This window comes from Orcinus orca, chromosome 14 (assembly GCF_937001465.1).
Source record: "Orcinus orca chromosome 14, mOrcOrc1.1, whole genome shotgun sequence".
Classification (NCBI taxonomy): domain Eukaryota; kingdom Metazoa; phylum Chordata; class Mammalia; order Artiodactyla; family Delphinidae; genus Orcinus; species Orcinus orca.
The window spans coordinates 70,602,141-70,625,756 of NC_064572.1; the positions used below are offsets into that span (position 1 = coordinate 70,602,141).

The 23,616-nt window shown below is 40.4% G+C and overlaps 1 pseudogene; it reads left to right on the top strand.

Moving 5' to 3' along the window:
- Positions 1 to 19,423: 19,423 nt before the first annotated feature.
- LOC101273177 (nitric oxide synthase-interacting protein-like) lies at positions 19,424 to 22,613 on the top strand (annotated as a pseudogene).
- The last annotated feature ends 1,003 nt before the right edge of the window (positions 22,614 to 23,616 follow it).

A 23,616-nucleotide genomic window follows, 5' to 3' on the forward strand; every position in this document is an offset into this window, starting at 1 on the left:
CATCGCAGAGTGTCACCAGCTGTGCACTTTCTGTATCTCTGCAGCCCCAAAAGAACACAAGCTGCTGCTTCTATCCAAACAGGTTCCTAATATGAAGCTCAGTCAGGTAAACTGTGCACCCTAGGGCATTTACCACTGCTGATGGAGGGAATTTTGGAAATTAGATTAAGGTAATTGAGTGCTGCCAATTGCCTGGGCCCAAGCTCCTTCTAACTGATACCTGCACTTAAAGGATTGATCAGTGAATGGATCTGATCCCCCAGGGCAGGAATTGATCAATTGTGGAAAATTCCACTGATGGGTAAAGTAAGAGGAAGACTGAAAAAAAATCATTTGATCCGTAACATGGAGATCATTGATTACATTAGTGAGAACTATTAGAGTGAAGGGACAGTCGCCCAGTGGGAGTGGGAAGAAAAGTGAGGGTGAGGTGAGGAAGTAGAGAAAATTATCTAGAGAGCTTTGGCTCTGAAGAAGCGGGGTGGGTACCTGGATGATTTTCCTGCTACAATGCACAGCTTTGCTTTGGCTCTGACAGTCTAAGATCTCTACCTCTATCTTCCCTGCTTCACAAAAAGCAAATGCACTCAGACCTCAAGTGTCACAGGGGGATCCCTAGGGCTCAGCTCAGAGTATCCACTCTGGCTCTGAAATACAGTTGAACACACTGCATTTGTCAAATCACCCCACGAAATAAGGCCTCAGGAAGGCCATGGCCCACAGTCAGGAAGCTATTTGGAAGGGTTCTAAGGATGAGAAGAAAACGTTTGACAGCCTGTTTCTTTATTAAGAAAATTGCTGCTTTGGGTAAGGTTTCAGTATGAGCAAGTGTTTCTGCTAACGTAGGTACATTGGCAAGTAACAAATCCACTGTTTGACATGGCAAGCGATGGTGATAGATCTGTGTTCCTAAATACTAAACTTAATAACTGAAGCTGTCTCCTTCTTGAAGCATTAACTCACTGAATTCTGCCACTCAAATAAAGTGCCTGAAGCAGACATATATTCCTTGTGATCTCACAAACCAGATGTCTCTATAGCTCCTTTTTGCTTTAATGAATGAGCTTTAATGGTGGTAGAAAGTTGCAAACTGTCTTTTGTCACTTTTTGGTGGCAATAATTTAGCATCTAATGAGCAAAACTCGCAACTCGTGCCCCGGGAAGTGCAGAAGCTCGGAAACTAATGCTGGGGGCGCAAATGGGAGAGACTTTATAAAGGGAACAAATGTGGCTCAGACATGGAAATCAGGCTGAGAAAACAGGCCCCTGAGTGTACCTGGGAAGGAATACAAGAAGGGAACTTTAAAGGCAGGTCATTTATGCATATTAGACTAAAAGGGGGCAGCTAATGCCACAGGAGTGATAAGAATAAACTAATAATCATAATATTGATAGTAGAACCCATTTATCAAGTGCCACAGAGTGTGTCCCATGCACTGTGCCAAGGGCTTTGCCAGATGGTCTCATTGGGTCATTACAGCAATCTCATGAGCTGTTCAAAGAAACCAACTGCTCTGAACTTCAGTTTATAAATCCTCAAAATAGAAATTAGAAGGATGACTAAGGTCACAAAGCTAACTTCAAGTTTTAGAGACAGATTTTAAATCCAGGTGCCTCTGACTCATGAGAACAGGGCTTTTAACAATTGTGTCAGGGACTGGATGAGAAATAAAGAGATCTGGACTTTTTCCCACACGTGGCTACAAATGAACTACATGACTCAGAACCAGAAAGGTAAAATAACTTTTTCTGAGTTTCACATCTACAAAATGAAGAGTTTGGACTAGGTGAATCCTCTACTCCTCTCCAGAATTAACACTGCCATTCGCATTGGCCTTCCTACCTAGAAATTGCCTGAACTTTGTAAACCTCTAGTGACAGAGTAGACAGTTTTAAAGATGGTCCATGCTGTTTAAAGAATAGAAAACACAGTTTGTGCCACAATCATTGTGAAGTTGAAATATCCAGTAAACAGTCTTGAACAGTAAACAGTCTTATCACTGGTAAAACTGCAATGGAGAATACTTTGGGGCCCCCTATTTCCCATTTTGTTCTTTTTTATTTTAACAGCATAATTGAAATATAATAAGGCATACACTGTACATATTTAAATTATAGCATTCAAAATGTTTTGACATATGCATACACCCATGAAAACCATCAACATGATCAAGATAGTGAGCATATCCATCACCCAAAAACTCTCTGGTGCCCCTTTGTAATTCTCTCTCCTGCTCATGTTTCCCCTGCATCCTTCCCCTAGGTAACCACTGATCAGCTTCCTATGGCTATATTTGCATTTTCGAGAATTTCTTGTAGATGGAATTATAAGGAATATACTCTTTTTCTGTGACTTCTTTCCTTTGGTGTAATTGTTTGGAGATTCATCCGTGTTGTGGTATGCATCAATAGTTCATTCCTTTTTATTGCTGACTATTCCATTATAGGACTTTAACAAAGTTTTTTATCCATTCATCTGTTGATAGACACTTAGGTGTCTATCTTAGGTTTCCAGTTTGGAGGCATTACAAATAAAATTGCGTATATGCAAGTGGTTGTATGGTTAGATGCTTTCATACCTAGGAGTGGCACGGATCCTATGATAGGAATACATTTAATTTATTAAGAAGCTGCCAAACTATTTTCCAAAGTATGTGTACATTACCAACAGCAGTGCCTGAGACTTCCCATCCCCCGCATCCTCAGCAGCACTTGATATAGTCAGTATTTTTTATTTTAGCTGTTCTACTAGGTGGTATCTCACAGTGGTTTTAATGTACATTTCCCTAATGACTAATGATATTGAGCATCTTTTAATGTCCATACTTTACATCAATATATTCTCTTTGGTGAAGTGTCTATTCAAATCTTCACCCCCCCACACCCTCTTTTCCAATTTCATCGAGATGTAATTGATATACAACATTCTGTAAGTTTAAGGTGTACAACATAATAATTTGATATATGTATATATAGTAAAATGATTCCCACGATAAGGTTAGTTAACACATCCATCACCTCACATAGTTACAACTTTGTGAGTTCATCTTCATTCATTTTCCCCACCCTCTGCCACTGGCAACCATCAGTCTGTTCTCTGCTTCTTTGAGTTCAGTTCTTTTAGATTATGCATATAAGTGAGATCATACAGTATTTGCCTTTCTTTGTGACTTATTTCACTTAGAATAATACACTCAAGGTACATCTATGTTGTCCCAAATGTCAGGGTTTCCTTCTTTTTTATGGCTGAATAATATTCGCTGTATATATATACCACATTTGCTTTATCCATTCATCTATTGATGGATACTTAAGTGATTTCCATGTCTGGGCAATTATAAATAATGCTGCAATGAACATGAGGGAGGTTGCAGATATCTCTTTGATATAGTGATATTATTTCCTTTGGATATATACCCAGAAGTGGAATCGCTGGATCATATGGTAGTTCTGTTTTTAATTTTTTGAGGAACTTCCATACTATTTTCTATAGTGGCTGTACTAATTCACATTTCCACCAACAGTGCACAAGTGTTCCCTTTTTTCCACATCCTCACCAATTCTTATCATCTCTTGTCTTTTTGATAATAATCATTCTAACAGGTACAAGATAATATCTCATTGTGGTTTTGATTTACATTTCCCTAATAATTAGCATGGAACACCTTTTCTTGCACCTATTAGCAATTTGTATGTTTTCTTTGGGAAAATATCTATCCAGATCCTCTGCCCATTTTTAAATTGGATTGTTTGTTTTTTCACTATTGACTTGTATGAGTTCTTTATATATTTTGGATGTTAACCCATTATCAGATATATGATTTGCAAATATTTTCCCCCATTCAGTAGGTTGCCGTTTCATTCTGTGGATGGTTTCCTTTGCTGTGCAGGAGCTTTTTAGTTTGATGTAGTCCTGCTTGTTTACTTTTGCTTTTGTTGCCTTTGATTTTGGTGTCAAATCGAAAAAAAGCATTGCCAAGACCAATGTCAAGGATATTACTGCCTATGTTTTCTTCCAGGAGTTTTATAGTTTCAGGTCTTAGATTCAAGTCTTTAATCCATTTTGAGTTAATTTTTGTGTGTGGTGTAAGAGGGGTCTAGTTTCATTCTTTTGCATGTGGTATCCAGTTTTTCCCAACACCATTTATTGAAAAGACTGTCCGTTCCCCATTGTATATTCTTGGCTCCTTTGTCATAAATCAATTGACCACATATGTGTGGGTCATTTCTGGGCTTTTTGTTATGTTCTATTGATCTATGTGTCTGTTTTATGCCAGTACCATACTGTTTTCATTACTATAGCTGCAATATAGTTTGAAATCAGGAAACATGATGTCTCTAGCTTTCCTCTTCTTTCTCAAGGATTGCTGGAGCTATTTGGAGTCTTTTGTAGTTCCATACAAGTTTTAGGATTGTTTGTTCCATTTCTTTGAAAAATGCCATTGGAATTTTATATATATATATATATATATATATAGTTTTGTTTTGGCTGCATTGGGTCTTAGTTGCAGCACACAGGATCTTTCATTGCGGCGCACGGGCTCTTCGTTGCAGTGTGTGGGCTTCTCTCTAGTTGTGGTGTGCAGGATCCACAGCTCGTGGGCTCTGTAGTTGTGGCACATGGACTCTCTAGTTATGGCACGTGGGCTTAGTTGCCCTGCAACATATGGGATCTTAGTTCCCCCAGCAGGGATCGAACTGACATCCCCTGCATTGCAAGGTGGATTCTTAACCACTGGAGCACCAGGGAAGTCCCTGCCATTGGAATTTTGATGAGGATTGCATTGAATCTATAGATTTCTGTGGTTGGTGTGGACGTTTTAACAATATTAATTCTTCCAATCTATGAGCACAGAATATCTTTCCTTTTATTTCTGTCTTCAATTTCTTTCATCAATGTCTAATAGTTTTCAGTGTATAGATCTTTCACATCCTTGTTAAATTTATTCCTACATATTTTATTCTTTTTGATACAATTGTAAATGGGATTGTTTTCTTAGTTTCTCTTTCTCATAGTTCATAATCAGTGCATAAAAATGCAACAGATCTTTGTATATTGATTTTGTATCCTGCAATTTTACTGAATTCATTTATTAATTCTAACATTTCTTTTTTTTTTTCTTCCCTATTTTCTCTGGCTAGTATTTCCAATACTCTGTCAAATACAAGTAATGAGAGCAGGCATCTTTGTCTTGTTCCTGATCTTAGAGGAAAAGCTTTCAGCTTTTCACCATTGAATACGATGTTAGATGCGGCCTTATTGTATATGGCCTTAATTATCTTGAGGTACATTCCCTGTATACCCACTTTGTTAATCCTCTAGCTGCTTTTAAGATTTTTCTTTTTGTCATTGTTTTTGAGAAATATGATTATAATGTGCCGTTGTATTGTTTTCTTCATATCGTTTGTGCTTGGGGTTTATTGAACTTGTATCTGTTGATTTACAGTTTTTATCAAATTTGGAAAAATTTTAGTCATTATTTCTTCAAATATTTTTTGTCCATTTCTCCCTGTTTCGAAGAATCCAATTACATGTATTTTCTGCCACTTGAAGTTATCCCACAGCTCCCTCACGTGCTGTTTATTTGCTTTTGCACTCTTCTCTGTGTTTTATTTTGAATACTTTCCTATGTCTTCCAGTTTACGAATCATTATTTCTGAAGCGTATGATCCACTGTTAATCCCACCCAATGTATTTTTCATCTCAGACATTGTAGTTTTCATCTCTAGAAACTTGATTTACATCTTTTTATATCTTTCACATCACTACTTAACATGATTAACCTTTTCTCCAGCTTCTTGTGGAGTACAGTTACAGTAATTGTTTTAATGATCTTGACTGCTAATTCTGTCATCTAATCATTTCTAAGTCAGTTTTGATAGATAGATTTTTCTCCTCACTATAAATTTATTTTCATGCTCCTTTGCATATCTAGTAATGTTTGGCTGGATTCTGACCTTGTGAGTTTCCCCTTGCTGGGTGCTAGATAGTTTTGTATTCCTATAAATATTCCTGAGCTTTGTTCTGAGATACATTTACATTACTTGGAAACAGTTGGAGTCTTTTGGATCTTGCTGTTAATCTTTGCTAGGTAGGACCTGGGCAATGTATAGTCTGGGGCTAATTTTGTCCTGCTGCCGGGGGGAAAATCTCTTGAGTACTCTAACCAGTGCCCTATAAATTATGATGTTTTTCCATTTGACTAATGAGAGCAAGAACTATTCCTGGCTCTGTGTGACCTCTGGACATTATTACCTTTAATCCTTTTGGATACCTTTTGCCCTGGCCTCTAGTAGTTTCTTTACACACACATGCTGATTGGCGCTCAGGTGAAGAAGCCAGGGGACTCTACAGATCCCTACAGAACTCTCTGGAGTTCTTTCTCTGTGATGCTCTCTCTAACCAAGCTCTCTGCTCTGCAAACTCTAGTCACCTTGGCCCTCCTTGTTTCTCAACTTCATCTTCTCAATTCAGGGAGACCACAGTGCCCTACCTGGGGGTCTCCTCTGCCTACAATGCCTGGAGACTCTCTCCAGGCAATAACTTGAGTCCATCATAGGACTCATCTTATTTGTTTCCTGTCTCTCAGGGATCACTCTTCTTCATTGTCCAATGTCCAATGTCCAGTATGTTGAAAACTGCTGCTTTAAATTTGTGTTCAGTCTTTTTGTTGTTGTTTCAGGGTACATCCAGCCCCTGTTACTCAATCTATGCTGAAAGTGACCATTTTTAATATACCATAATTAGTAATAGCTGTATTACAATAGAGCAAAATACAAGTGGTAGAATTCTTAACACCTTTTTGTAATTCCTGAACTTGACATGAAAAACGTTGCTTGTGTCATATGCATCTGAATACCTGCTCTTAAGTCAGTCACTATGTTAGACCCAATTTGTGTTATATTTTACTTCAAATATACATTATCACAAATTTATAAATAAAAAATGACCGCTTTAAATAATAAAAAATAAAATAAAATACAAAAATTATATGACACCCAGTTAGTAAATTACAGAGAAATGATGGAGTAAACTCAGACCTATCTAACTTCAAATCCTGCCACCCTTTCAGAAAGACATGCTACCACCAATGTGTTCATTTGATGAACTGGTTGAAATGATTGTAATGTGTTCAGTCTGTGCCATACTTTGTGGTAATAGAGATGATGGGTATTGTCCTAGCACTCAGGTAGCTTATAGGCTATTAGAGAATGGAACACGAATGTAAAATAACTGGAAAAGAAAGGAATTGCTAGACTATGTTCTATATTTGTGAATGAAAGCCAATGAACAACAACAACAACAAAAAAGAAATTTAGAAATTGGTACCTTCTCACACTTTTTCTGCCATTGTGATGTGTGCAATTGACTCCCTTCCTGGTCACGTCTTCTACTGGACTTTCAGGATCAAGCAATTCCTGGCCAAGAAACAAAAGCATAATTGTCCCATTCTCAAATGGATTCAGATGAAACTCATAATAAAATCAGGTACAGTTCCAAGAAGAGATATGGAACCAAGCTACTTCTTTGCTAGTAGTTTGATTCCATAATAAATACATGAGATCCTTTGTTTGGGAAAAAAAAGAGAAATTGATGTCTTCTCCTTTCTGCCTTTCAGCTATGATTTTTGGCCTGAGGCTGTGCACTCTCTGTTAAAGAGTTATGTCCTCCTCATTAAAACAAATGTCTTTTTTAATTAGAAAACCATGTTCACTAAGTCTGACTTATTTTGGGGACCACTCGGTGTCTCTGGGAAACATAAAAGTGTACGATGACCTTGCAAATGGAGCTACCATTGGGTGGTGAGGGTGACCTCCTTGACCTTTCTTAGTAAGCCACATAGAGTGCCAGAAAGGACCAGGACTGTGGAGTCAGCCAGATGTGGATTCGAATTCTACTTATCCCATTTACCGGCTTCTCATCTTTGAGAAGATGGCTGATGCTTTCTGAGCCCCAGTTGCCTTACAGTATCTACCACCCAGGATTGTTATAGATATTAAATATGGAAATTAAGTGTTCAGCACAAAAGAGGCACTCAAAAAATAATGGTGGTGTTGACTGGTGCTTCCTTCCAGTTGTAGATTTGGGGATAAGAGGCAACATCCTGGCAACTAGCAGTTGGCCTGACTTCACAGGAATATGGGAATGGTTTTAACTGAGGCCAAAGCATAAAGCTCCACACTGGGTAATAGACATTATTTCTTAAGAATGTTCACTCACGTTTGTAAATCTGAGCTGTCATATGGGATAGGTGGGTAGCATTGATTCCCATCGCCTACCTTTCCTCAGTTCAGTGCCCGACTCAAGAAGGTTCCCCCGCCATTTGGAATAAGCTAGAATGCCCCTTTCTAAAATTTAAGGATTTCCACAGTTAATCCTAGGATCAGAAAATGTGCGTGCTGGAGAGAGAAGTAAAGGGACGTCTAGCACAACCTGAGTTGCATAATCTTAGTACCTTGAATGGCTAACAGAATCTGACAAAGGTTGGATTGTAATCAATGTAATCAATATTGATTGTTGGATATCTACTAACATTGCCCCTTCTCCTCTCAGAAATCAACTCAGAACAATAAGAAGAACAAGAAATGCAAGCTCTAACACTGACAAGCTCAATGACATCTGGACCGCTGAACCACAATATATGAGAAACAGCCACCAAAGCAGTTACAGTTAAACAGGAGCAAGGGAGGTATGTGGAGAGAGAACGCTTACAGCCACACAGCACAGAAAACTGGCAGAGCAAGGTTCTCTGGAGCACATGCCACACCCTAGCAGAAAACCAATAATTCCTTGCTGGGAATACTGAGAATGTTGTGCTCCAGTAGGAGTCAGCAGCATCCTTGGACCCAGTTAAGTGTCAGAAAGGAGCAGGGTTGGGAGGCTGAGTGAAGTATCACACCAATGTGCAATATTTACAAGAAGGATTCTCTTGGTGAGACAGAGAAGATAGAGGAAGCATTGGTGACATCCTTCAGCAACTTATCTCTATTGTCCTGGGAGAAGTGGAAGCAGAGCCAACTTATACTCACAACTCTGGGTCTTAAGAAAACACACTGTGAACCGTGGACAGTTCAGCTAACCCATAACACTGCCTGGCTCCTCCATCACATAAAATTCCTACCAATAGAAAATCCAGGGAGAACTCATCCCTTTCAAAGTTGAATAATATAAATAAATGTCAACCCAGAAAGTATCTATAAAAATATATCAAAAGGAAAGAATAAAGGGAAGACAGGGAAAGGAAGACACAAGTAGAAGATGGAAGTTCACTCACCAGATAAATGTTACCATGGATCAAATTTAGAATTATTTTAATAAGCATATTGCCTGGAATTTATTTAAAATAAAACTCAAGCAATTGTTCAATAAAACAAAAACTCAGAGCAGAGAGCTAAAAGGGCTCAGGGAAGATGAGACCACAGGAAGAATTGAAATACTGCTCTCAGGAGAGAAGTGGAAGAGAAATAGCACACATTACAGAAATGTAGGTCAGGTTCGGAGCAGCACAAAGGAGACGAGACGTGGCTGAAAGTTCACTAAAAATGTGGGCATTAGGCTTAAGAAAAAAATAAGCAAATGTAAATAGAAATACACACACACACAAAATTAAAAGGATAAGAACAAAATAAAAACACAAAGATTAAATAAATCCAACATATTTAAAATTAGTGTTCCTGAAGAATACAGAATCATTGAAATTATTCTTACACTGACATACAAATAATATTTAAATAGATATAGATGTGTGTGTACACGAATTTTTTCAGAAACAAAAGAAGCATTGCATATATAGATCAAAAAGTCATACCATGTCTCTGGAAATTTTGAGAATGGTCATCGTCAAAATGAAATTCATGGTCATCGCCAAAATGAAATTCTAACAAGTGTCTGCCAAGGTATAAATGGATAAAGAAGATGTGGTATGTGTGTGTGTGTGTATATATATATATATATATATATATATATATATATATACACACACATACATATATACACATATATATATGTGTGTGTGTATATATATATATGTATATATGTGTATACACAATGAATATATTCAGCCATGAGAAAGAAGAAAATCCTGCCATTTGTGACAACAGGGATGGACCTTGAGGGCATTATGCTAAGTGAGAGGTCAGACAGAGAAAGATAAATACATACTGTGTAATATCCCTTATATGTGGAACCTTAAAAAGCTGAACTCATAAAAACAGAGAGTAAAATGGTTGTTACCAGGGGCTGAGGGTGGGAGGAACTGGGGAGATGCTCTTTGAGGGTTCAAACTTGCAACTAGTAGATAAATAAGTTCTGGAGATGCAATGCACAGCATAGTGATTACAGTCAACCCTACTGTATTAGAAACTTCAGAGTTGGTAAGAGATTAGGTCTTAATTATCCTCACCACAAAAAAGAAATAATGATTATGTGATGTGATAGAGGTGCTAGCTAATGCTACCATGGTAATTATACTGCAATTTATAAATGCATCAAATCAACACATTGTACACCTTAAACTGACACAACTCATGTGCCAATTATAAAAATGAAATTCAAACAAAATACTGGATTTCAAATATTAAGAATTCTCTGTGCAACCAGGCAAAATAATTAAATAAATCGACCCACCTCAGACTCTTCCCCGGTGAGAGTCAATCTAGAAAAGAACAGAGCAAAGCCTAAAAGTCTTCATGGAAAGAAAGAACGGGACCAAAACTTTTACTTCCAGCCAAATTAGCATTCTAGTATAAAGGCCATAAACATCTTCGAGCATGCAAGAACTCTGGGAATATAATCCCCATGAGTCTTTCTAGAAGGTGACTTTCTAGAAGATTCTCAAGGGCAAATTCCAGCCAATTAAGAGCTGAATAGAGAACCTATGGCTAAACTTAATCTGGTTAAGTGAGAGGATAAACCTAAAATAAACGTGGGGATTATAGTTACAGAACAGAGTGTAAATGTTTTACAAGCCCTGACAAAGTGGAAATGATAGGACAAAGTTGGGAGAAAAATATGGAAAGTAGCATAAGCACCTTCACAGCAGGTAAATCAAGTAATAGAATTCTATGTCAAGAACTGTGAAGAGTGAGCTTTTACTTTTCTTGCAAGCTAACAAGTTATTCTGCCGCGGTTCCAGTGATGGCTTACAGAAAGTCCGGGACTCCTGGGTCAGAGGCAAAGCAGCATGAACCTCATGCTCACATCAATTCCCCTCGTCCCCCAAGCCCTATGGGGACAATTCAGAGCAGCCTGAATTGATGCTGTGCACACAGTGGGTCTGCATCATAGCTGAGGAACCAGAGTTTAGGAAACCCCAACCTTTTATAAGGGGTCTGTTAGAAAACCTGCCCAAACTTTGCCCCATAGGGAGACATTATCTTTATTATCTTGGGCAGCAAACAAATCTTTCCCCTGCCTTGGAGGGTGACATTATATATTTCAAGGTCCTTTGCTATATAAATATTATTGAAAAGATTGTCCCCAACAGAAGTTGATACAAGTCCTGCAGAAACACAAGAGACCCATAGACAATTATTGTCACCCAACCATATAAAATACTTAAATGTTTACAGGTAAGCACTAAGAAAACTCATATAATCACTATAATCAGGAAGTGCATGAGAAAGAGGCAAGTTGAGAGGAAGCTGAAATGTACTGATTTCACCATAGTTCATAATAAGGAATAAATGGTATTAGCCAAAAATCACTAGAGTAAATATAAAGAAACAGCCAAGATATACTCACAACATGAGAAATAAGGCATGCAGCATCATTTGTAAAAGCAAAATCCCTATTTAACCTTGACATTTCAACTGAAATGTCACTTCCCTATGGAGGCCTTTCCTGAACATCAGACGAGGTTTGCTATCCTTCGTATCGCCTCTCATAGCTACCAAGGTCATACAGCTAGTTAGTGGTGGAGCTGAGATTCAGGCCTAAATTTGCTCATGCTGAAGTCTGCACTCTTAGTAGCTCATCTCTGCTGGCTACTCGCTGATTCATCTAATTATATTCCATTCACACCTGATAGTACAGAGTTTTGTTTTGTCCTCCAAGTTTTCATATATACAAGTCTTAATTCTCCAATACCCTTGTAATAGCTGAGACATATCTTATGTTTCCTGAGTATGGCCCCCAGGACCTAGCACAAAACAAGCACTCTTTAAAATCATTCAATGCATGATATCGAACACAAATGAACATCTGGGAAGCCCACTAAATGCAGATTGATCACACTGCCTTACAGCACACAAGTATCAGTTTGAAGGAGAAAAGCCAAGACCGACTCCACCTCCTGATCCTAAGCACTAGATCATTATCTGTCTCTAAAGAACTATGTGTGAAATTCCTGAGGTTATAAGGAGAAACTACACACAGTCCTTGAAACAGCTTTCAAGGGTGAATAATGCATGCTCTATATTTAATGCATGAGAATGCAAAATGCAGAAAATTGCACAAGAGAGGTCAAACTCCCATTCCCTGCAACAAGAGATCTTTCTGTCTTCCTGCCAATAAATGAATCACTGGTTATTAAATATTGTTTACCATCTAAACAGGGATCCACAAAGCCTGTGTTCTCTGATCTCTTTGTTTCAAGGCTTCTCCTAATCAGGGACATCATCGCCTAATTTAGTGATGCCATGTATCTTGCACCTTTCTGAAAAGTGGGCACCATAGCTCCACTCCCTATAAAACTGGCTACCATGTTGCAATTTGAGGAAAAATAAATCTTACCATCATGATGATAGTCTGTGCAATTGAAGCCAGGATAAAGATGGCTCCGAGAAAATGGAATCTTTGACAGCATAATTTTTTTTTTCTTTTTTTGCGGTACGCGGGCCTCTCACTGTTGCGGCCTCTCCCGTTGCGGAGCACAGGCTCCCGACGCGCAGGCTCAGCGGCCATGGCTCACGGGCCCAGCCGCTCCGCGGCATGTGGGATCTTCCCGGACCGGGGCACGAACCCGTGTCCCCTGCATCGGCAGGCGGACTCTCAACCACTGCGCCACCAGGGAAGCCCCGACAGCATAATTTTAACACTGTCAAATTATTCAGCTTTTTTCTTAAAAGTCACTTAATACTCCACACAGAGATTACTTTTGCCATCAAATATCACTTTGGAAAGAGTTAATAATTTAGGAACGTCTACATATTTGTTAAAAGGCTAATACAGCAAATGCATGAGATGCCATAACCAGAGAGCCCTCTCACCCTGCGAGTTTTGTGTGATTGCTTCAGTCGGCATCATTAACATAGGGCATCAGAGAGAAGGGGGCAGCCAATAAATTACTGGCACTCCCAGTAATTGGAGACCAGAGTCAGCATCAGCACTGGTATGGTTTAGGAGGATGCTGTGACCTTTATTTGGTAAAGAGACCTTTCCTATCCAGCAGTAGTCTTATCTTTTACTTTAAAACTTAAATAAAAGATTTTGTTGTTGCAAAGACCTTAGTCTTTGGGCTGAAGCTCATTCATAAGGGAAATGCATTTTTGATGTGATGATGATAGTAGTGGCAATTAAGTTGACTGAGTGCTCACCGCATGGCAGGCACTGTCCAAGGACTTTACACATGCTGCCTAATTTCCTTAAGTACCACACAATGGGTAATATTGTGAACCCCATTTTACAGATTTGAAAACTGAGGCACAGAGTTTAACTTGGTTAAGATCTCACAGCTAGTATGAGTCATAGGTATTGTAACTGCTACACTTTACTGGTTCCTAGCAACAACTACCACCTACAATTCAATACATGCCAAGCTACCTATGCATGTACAATAGCTGCAATTAAGTACGTGCCAAAGGGCCCCATGGTAAACATTTTCTTAGTTGATCCTCACCAACAAAACAAAACAAACAAACAAAAAGAGGTAGATCTTTACATTCTCATTTTATGTATGAGGCAACTGAGGATTATAGAGATCAACAACTTGTCCATAAACACTGCTCCCATGACCTAATTTTTAACTCTGTATTGAATACAAGTCTCAGTACATTGAAGAGTGTTTCCGTTTGATCATTTTCTGGAAGTTACACTTTTCTTGTTTCTTCTAATGGTAACTTCCAATTCATCTCAGCATATACAGAGCCTTTTCAATTGGAGGGACTTTTGGGGCCCTGGTAGAAGTCTTCCAGCTTCAGGACCCTAAACACATATAACCTGAAGACTAATAACCATGACCCACGTGAAATTTTGAGGAACACATCCGAAGGGGTGTAGAGGCTGGGTGAGACCATGGCATTGGGGGGGGGCTTCACTGGGGCTCCAGTTTTTCCATGCTGTCTCCAATTGCCCTGTGTGTAGAGGGAGAGAGGACCAAGTATACCCTGACACAATCAGTAAAGCCTTTGTTTTCTGAGCCTGAGTGATAACTCTATGATATATTCCATCCCTCTCCTCCAATACGTCTCTCACGCTTGGTATTATCTCCATGGCAACTAGGAATGCATCCACAACCTTGAGGATATGTTTGTCTGCCTGTCTACCTATCTTAAGGTTAAGCTTGTTAACCTAAGTGTGTCAAAACATGATGGTTTCCAGCTCAATTTTGAATTAACTTAGTGAATCATGAAATCCTGGGAATCAAACTGCCCTTTTTCAAACCCGTGCTATGCAGCTTGTCAAACACGAGCAACTTAGCCTTAGTGAGGCTCAGCCTCCTTCCTCATCTATACAATGACAGAAATATAAGACTATTAGGAGGATTGGATGCGATTTCTCATAACGTTTGAAAAATAAAACCTAGGACAATAATTCGTCTTTAGAAGGGCTCCACAAATGTTAGCTCCACCGTTGGAGAGCATCCCTTTAGCTGTATAATGTGTTGACTAAATGGACGTAGCACACGTGTCCCAGGGTTTTACTCTCAAAGGTTTCCAGTTGACTCTCTGTGGGTCATCTCAGAAGCCTGGTGGGGAAAAATAGGGGACATCCAGGTTAGAGAACCTGTGGTGAAACACATTGGTTAAGAAACAGCCAACCTCACGCACTGCAATCCAAGTACCTTTGGTTGTTGAAGAGAATTGGCTTTAATTACCAAAATACCCTCATCTAAATTGCCTCTCTGAGAAAAAGAGCTTGAAGAGATTGAAGAAAAGGGCCTCTTTCCTAACTTCAGGTCTTCAGGGATGGAAGGAATGAAGCCCTCCCCTCATCACACCACCCAGTAGGAAGCTGGAATGGCTAGTTTTCTTCTGGGGATTTGAGATAAGAGACCTGAGTGAATGATCGTGAATTTTCAGCTGTTCCCCAAGAGGTGCCTCATGATGAGCCTCAAAATAGGATGAAATCTAGGCAAACCTCCCAGATGAGCACTAATTGGAGCAAAACCTTTTCTGTAACAAATGGCAAAGCTAAGGTTTTTGTGCTGTGTATTTTTTTAATGGTGCTATATTCCAACTAATAAAAAAAGTGATGCAAAATCAATAATTCCTACCTTCCCCGATGTACACCATCTAGCCTAATCAAACCCGTTGACTTGCTGCAACCCACATGAGCAACTTGTGTACATAGGTTTTCACACCTGCCTCTTGGAATGCTTCTCTTCACTGCCACCCCACTGCCCATCCTCTAATCCCAGAGCATTGTCTAGCCCTTCCATGCGGTTTTCTCTGAGAGCTGCTGCTCTCACTGACGTCTGTCTTCAGAAACCCAAAGGAACTTACCATGCCTTCTGAGCAATGCTTCTTACACTGATTATTTACTCATTTTCTATAAATGCTAGGAATTGCTTTTCTTCACAACTATTAATTATTTAAATACAAAGACTATGTCAGATATTTTTTCCATCTTTTCACAGCATAACAGGCCCAGTAAATATTTGCTGGTTGGTTAATGACTTCTGTGTAAATAAATACTGCAAAATTTGTAACAAATGATCAATTCAAATACTTCACAGTAAAATATTTCTTCCCCATCCCTCATCTTAAAAATACAGCATTTTAAAGCCAGAGGGAAGATTCCTCAACCAATCTCCTCATTCTTTAGATGAATGGACTGAAGCTAAAGAAGGTGAAGTGACTTGATTAAGGTCACATATCTAACTAGAAGCCAATTAGGGCCAGGGCCCAGATCTGCAGACTTCTAGTGATGTACCCTTTCTGATACACAGCGTGGTGCCCCAGGGTTACACTCTACTTGTAAGTTGGTCATCACAGTTCAGTAGAGGGAAGACAGACTGGGAGCTAGATGGCATGGGGTCACATCCTTGTTCTTTCACTAATTCCTTCTATGGCCTTGGAAAAATCATTTAACCCTTTGGCCTCAGGCTTCACAGCTGCAGGAGGAAAGATGTTAATTCTGCATGATCTAACTCAGAGTTCAGCAAACTACAGCCCACAGGCCAAATCTAGTACAGACTTGTTTTGGTAAATAAAGTTTTACTGGCATACCCGTTTATTTACCTATTGTAAATGCCTATAATGGAAGAGTTGAGTAACAGTTAACAGAGACCATATGATCCACAGGCGAAAATATTTACTATTTGGCCCTTTGCAGAAAAAAAATTGTTGACTCTCAATCTAACCTATATGTAGTACAGTTGTATGAATCAATGTATGCAAGGATTCTTTTCATCTATAAAGTGCTATATCCACATTTAAAAAATCATTGTTATTGACAACAATAGTAGCAATAGCAATAGTAAATCATGAAATATCGTTTGCAGTAAAGGCGTAAAATTTTCTTTGTTTGGGACTTCCCTGGTGGTCCAGCGGTTAAAAGGCTTCGCCTTCCAATGCAGGGGGTGTGCGTTCAATCCCGGGGAGCTAAGGTCCCACATGCCTCCAGTCCAAAAAGCCAAAACATAAAACAGAAGCCATATTGTAACAAATTCAGTAAAGACTTTAAAAAAATTGTCTTTGTTTAATAGGTGGCATCTACATGATATATTGCTTGATTTGAGATCACCTCACCTCACCTCACTATTCATAGTAACATGTTTTTGCAGAACCAAGTGACAATTTTAACAGATCCAGGAATATTTCAAACTAATTAGATCATTTATATATAAAATATAAAACAAGTGTTTTCAGAAGAACATCAGGTCATCCATGGAGAGCATCTGCCCTCATTTTCATCACTAACCTGGCTCGCTATGTGAGTACCATCCTGTGTTATAAGTACCATGTAATGGAATTAACATTCACCTGGAAATACTGACTTGACACACACTGACCTTTGACTATTGGCTCTGTTACTCTAAATGTATTAAGCTTTTCCATTGATGTTTCTGGGAGGGAGATTGGTGGCTCACCGTGGTTTTCCCCTGCCATGTACTCTGGGCATGGACATTAACCAAGGAAGACAAACTGTTCTCAGCAAAGTGGGAGATGAATCATTGGCCATGTCCAACTCACTGCCATGGTAATGACACGGGATTTTATCCTAAGAATTACAGCAGTCATTGAAAGGCCTTAGAAGAGCTCTTCCTCTGATGTAACCACAATGTGGATAACAGGTTGGAGGTGCAAGAGCAGGTGTGGGAACTGGCTAGGAGGCTGCAGGACTAGCCCAAGCAGGAGACAAGAATGACTTTGACTAGAGTTGTCATGGAGATGGGGATATGCAAACCATCACGAACAAGCTGAAGCTGGGGGTGACGTGGGAAGAAGCAGAGGAGGCAGGACAGGCACTGGCTTTGTGTTAGCCCAGATCCAACCTAGAGCTGCACGAGGGCGGTTAGCGAGAATCCAGCCAGATTGCATTTCCCTCAAATTCATCTCCTGCCCCTATTTCTAATGCTCCTAGAGGCCCATAAAACCAATTCCAATTAGGGGTCTTTATTCCTCTCCAATAAAACTTAAAACTTTCATTTGATTCAGTAAATTCTTAACAACATCTTTTTATTTGCCTCTTTAAAAAGCCATTTTTACATGATGTAAATATAACAATTATTTAGTAGTGATAAATACATTCCTAATTAAACAACTATTTTATTACTTACTAACAGCTTAAAAAGTCTGAGATCCGTCGGGAAATAAAATATTTTATTTATAGGAATTGGGCTGAGAGACCTGATCTTCCTGGTGCAAATGAGTCAGAAATGACCAATATAAGTAAGATGAAACAGGATTTATTAGGCTTTAAGGCTGGGGTTCCTGTTTCCTTTGAAGTATTACTCTGCCTGTATTTGTATATGCATGTTTATGTATACGTGTGCATATGTGTGTGTATACAGAGCAGTTTGCCATGAAAGATAAGAAATGTCTATGTGATATGAACCTTCTCCCACCTGCATGACTAAAATATTCCTCTGAAATTTCTATGTCAGAAAAGAGCCTGAAACTTCTAAATGTTAAAGGCAAATACCCCTCAGAGAGATGAAATAGGGAACTTTGATCAGCTATTAATGACTCAGTGGAAACATACATATCTTCTCCAATAGCTGAGAATAAAGCATTGAGGCCATGGGAGTTTTGATGAAGGATATGTTCAAATCATAAATTGCACTTCCAGGCACCACGATGGAAATATCTAGAATGCTGGGCACTACTATGCTGTTGGTTGGGGAAACAGTAACCAAAGACCAGGTTTTCAATTTTACAACTTTTCCGAGGCCAGCCCTGACTCCTAACCAAATCATATATTAAAGTTGGGCTTTATTTCTGCCCACTTGGACAGGCTTGTCTTGGCCTGGCCCAGTACCCCAGAAGGTGATTGTCTTTTTTTTTTAACTTTTTAGTTTATATTGGAGTATAGCCAGTTAACAATGTTGTGCACAGCAGGTGCACAGCAAAGCGACTCAGCCATACATATACTTGTATCCATTCTCCCCCAGACTCCCCTCCCATCCAGGCTGCCACATAACATTGAGCAGAGTTCCCTGTGCTATATACTAGGTCCTTGTTGGTTATCCTTTTTAAATATAGCAGTGTGTACATGTCAATCCCAAACTCCCTAACTATCCCTTCCCTCCACCCTTAACCATAAGTTCATTCTGTAGGTCTGGGAGTCCGTTTCTGTTTTGTAAATACGTTCATTTGTATCATTTCTTTTTAGATTCTGCATATAAGCGATAGCATATGATATTTCTCTTTCTCTGTCTGACTTACTTCACTCAGAAGTTGATTGTCTTTATGTTATGAGAACGAGGTTTCTAATAGTGTGGAACATTCACAGTCTTGTGAGCTTGTTTTCAAATGACAAGAATGGACCTGTATAGACCTAGCCAGACTCTTTTGCTTGGATCACTTCAACATCCAAGTCTATGTAAAGAGGCTGGGACAGGGACTGAAGTGTAGGCCGTCTGTGCCCATGTAATGAGAAGAATGATCTAAATTTTTCCTCCTGTTCAGCCATTTTTTTCATCAGTTCATTCATCTATTCAACAATTCAACAGCTATTTCTTGAGCACCCACCTGTGCTGGGCCCTGTGCTGGAGACTGGGGATATGGGAGTGAGAAAGACAGCCCGGGTCCTGCTCTCATGAAGGTAAGACCTGGTAGTAGACCAAGACTGAACTTCATTGGAAACATGTCATCCATCCTAGAAGGGCAGGGGATAGTCACCAGCTCTGTCTCTGTTTTACCATGTGACCTTGGGAAACTCTCTTGCCCTCTGAGCCTCAGGTTCGTTATCTGGGCTTTCGACCAGATGCTCTCCAAGATCTCTACCATTGTTTCTTGTGGCCTCCAACCAAACATGACTGGCTGATCGGCAGCCATGCTTCTCTGCAACACAGATACATCTGGATTCCTAAGAAACACCTCCGGGGGACTTGGAAGTGGGTGAAGCTACGTCATTGGGGGTGGTTTCACTAGGCATTCTGGCTTTCTTTCCAGTCTTCCTTCATTTTTCTAAATCTCTGCTCTGTACTGGCTAGGCAAAGGAAGATGCATGCGCCGGCACTCTCAGCGTGTTTCTTCTGAGCCTAAGAGTGATAAGACAAGAGGAGGGGGTGCAACTTAAAGATTCTTTATCCATCCTGATCACTTTTCAGAGAACTAATCTAAAATCCAGGGGGCAAAGTAACTTAAGATCCCACAGCAAAAAGGAATCAGTCTGGGGCCAAGATGTACACCGCCAGGCTTGCAGTGGCATGCCCCTCCTGAACCCAGCATGCTGCCACAGTGTTCCCACATCCTGGTCACTTGGTCCTCATAGTCTAGGGGGAAAAGAGTGAACTGGGAGTCCGTGCTGTCTCACAATCCACTGTGCAGCCAAATCACTTAACCCCAGTAGCCTCAGCGCCACAGCTGCAAGAGGCCAGATGTCTTAATACATAATGCTGTTGTGCAAACAGAATGCAGGTCAGTGGTCAAAGAAGCTTTTAAACTCAACAGTGCTACATCCTTGCAAACCACTAGAATCACTGTTGTGGAAATGGTAGCAGTAGTAATAGCCATAGTAAATCATGAAAGATAAACTTCACCCGAGCCCATCAGGATTTTTGTCCATTAAATGTGTGGCAACCAAACTGCCTCTGTGGTGTCCACAAAATAATGTTTTGTAAAACTAGATTATACCTCTGAAGATTTCTGAAATATTCTAGGAACAATTGATATGAAGACTTGTGTACAAAACATAAGTGGATGTTGTCAGATCAGCAGCTCAGCCACGTAGGGCCTCTGCCACCACTTCCATCACGAATGTGACCCACCGAGGACTCCCCCATGTGCCATAAATGTGTAGTTAGACCTCCCACCTGAGACTCTGATTTGGAGCAAACTGACTTTCAGTGTTCATATTTGTTGCTCTAATGCATTGGATTTATTATTATCATTAGCATCATTATTAGCATGGAATTAGCATTAGCATTTTTGAGAGGGAAGGTTTTGCCTCCAAGTGGTTGATTCCCTGGTCTGTTATGGACATGCTATTTCCTCAGTTCAGGAAAATACCATTCTCGGAAAAATAGGAAAATTAATCATTGGATCCATCCAGTCCCCTATCCATCCAGCCCTTGGGAGAGGATTGATTTATGGAAAGTGCCAGGCTCAAAGTCAGAAAACCAGTTTCTGCAAATTATGCTCCACATTCCACAAATACCTGAGCCTCAGTTTTCTCCTTAAACACATGGAGCCAGTATCTTCTTTCTCCCCTCCTCATAAAGGGTTTTGAGAAGAAAATAAAGAGCAAAAGTTATCATAAACATGAAATGTTTAAAAAGAATGAAGTACATACCAAGTAGTTGTATAATATAGAGAGAGACTAGCCAATACATAAGTCTTTATCTTGTGCCAGACACTGTTCTAAGCACTTTACATAAAATAAACACTATTGACTAGTAATAATAATAAAGAGTAAGTTTAATAGAGATTTATCCATATGGATGTTCACAATTTTCAAGCAGAGCGTCAGCACTTTTCAGCCGTCTCCACGCACAGCTGTGTCTCAATTCCAGGACAGGAAGTAGAAGAGTTGCTGGGCCATGTGATCTGTAGGAAAATCTGTGCAGACTGTTCTACCCCTACAGCGCCTTGAGTGATTGGCTCCTGACCCGAAGTCCTCAGTTCAGCAGATGGAAAAATAGTCTTTCCCACAGGGAAAGGGGAAGAGAGTGAAATTATTTGCTCTCCTTCTGATATAATTCCCCATGTCAGGATTATGGTGTCGGGTGCAGTCGTAAACCCCATGGATGAAAAGATAACTTAAAATGCACATTTCATTCCATGTGTGGGTATTTCAAAGGACCTCAGGGTTGATCAGGAGACAAGATGGTAATAACATGCCAGTTAGTTAAAGAACCAGAGGATTGAATGGCTTTGTTCAACGACTGCTGAACTGATGTGCCCACATGTAGAAGATTTAAAATGTTGGCTTCCAGGCGCAGGAGCTAAATAAACCCACTTTGTTGTTGTCTTAGTTTTCTTTCCCCAGAAGATAATATCTACCGTGTAATAAGTGGAAGTTTCTCCAACACAGACACCCACTAACAACTTCCAAAAGGGATGGGGCCCAGCTGGGGCCAATAGAATGCGCGGTCTTGTCGATCATTGGTGAAGATAACATAAGAACTAAAAGGAGAAGGAGACTGCGCCGCAGGTGAAGGCCTACGAGAAGCAGCGGGGCGCCGGGCGTGAGAAACACAAGGAGCTGCAGAGGGTGGCAGCGCAGGGCCCGGCGGGGGGCTTCCTGGAGAAGTAGGCGGCCACCGAGAGCCGGCCCCTCGACCCCTTCACACCCAAGGCCACCTCGGGGAACTACCCAAGTGATGGCCCACGGGGCCCAGTACGGGCCCTGCACGCAAGGACAAGGACAAAGCGCTGCCCAGCGTCTGGATCCCGCCGCTGACCCCTGAGGAGACGGCCACGAATCAGGAGAAGCCGTCGCGCCTCGTGACCTGGCCCACGTTCGGGAAGCGCTGCGCATGTCTGCACGTCCCTCCTGACGCCCGTGTGCTTCAGGCCGCTCCACAGCTCGGTGAACCGCGTGGGGCTCGTCACGCGCGGCAAGCACTGCCTGTGCGCCAGGACCCGCGAGCCTGAGGAGCGCTTCGCCGAGCGCCGGGCTGCGGTCCTCTGGAGCCGTGGGCACCCTGGAACGCGTGGAGAAGCCGGTTCGCAAGGACCACGTGGACCCCGTGAACCGGAGAAGCTCCCGGACCGCGGCATCATCGTGCTGCAGCGGCTCCGGAGTGAAGCTGCAGGTGGAGAAGTCCAGGCCACTACGGTAGCTGGTGAGCACATCCTCCATTTTGTTAACTGAGCCCATGTTGTATGCCAGGTACTGTATCGGGTGCTAGCTGGGATTTTAAGGGGAATAACGTACTTTCTGCCCTCAGTAATATCAAACTGCCATTTCTTGAGTGCCCGGGTTGCTGGGCACTGTTGTAAGTATCCTATATGTATTTGTTAATAGATCCTCATTAGCAGCCCAAGAGGTGGATGCTATTCAAAAAGTTTACAAATAATAAATGCTGGAGAGAGTGTGGAGAAACGGGAACCCTCCTACACTGTAAATTGGTGCAGCCACTATGGAGAACAGTATGGAGGTTCCTCAAAAAACTAAAAGTAGAACTACCGTATGATCCAGCAATTCAACTCCTGGGCATATATCCAGAAAAGCTGAAAACTCTTGCTCAAAAAGATATATGCACCCCAGTATTCACAGCAGCGCTGTTTACAATAGCCAAGAAGTAGAAACAACCCAAGTGCCCATCAACAGACAATTAGTTTAAGAAGATGTGGAATAGATAGATGATAGATAGATAGTGCAATATTACTCAGCCATAAAAAAAGAATGAAATATTGTCATTTGCACCAACATGGATGGACCTAGAGATTATCATAGTAAGTGAAGTAAGTCAGAAGAAGACAAATACATGATATCACTCATATGTGGAATCTAAAAAATAATGCAAATGACCTTACTTAGAAACAGACTCACAGACATAGGAAACAAACTTATGGTTACCAAAAGGGAAAGGGAGGGGTCAAGGGATAAATTAGGAGTATGGAGTTAACAGATGCAAACTATTATACCTAAAGTAGATAAGCAACATGGATTTACTGTATAGCACAGGGAACTATATTCAACATCTTATGATAACCTATAATGGAAAAAAATCTGAAAAAGTATATATCTAACTGAAGCACTTTGCTGTACACCTGAAACTAACACAACATTGTAAATCAACTCTACTTCAATTAAAAAAAGAGGAGAATGCTATTATTATC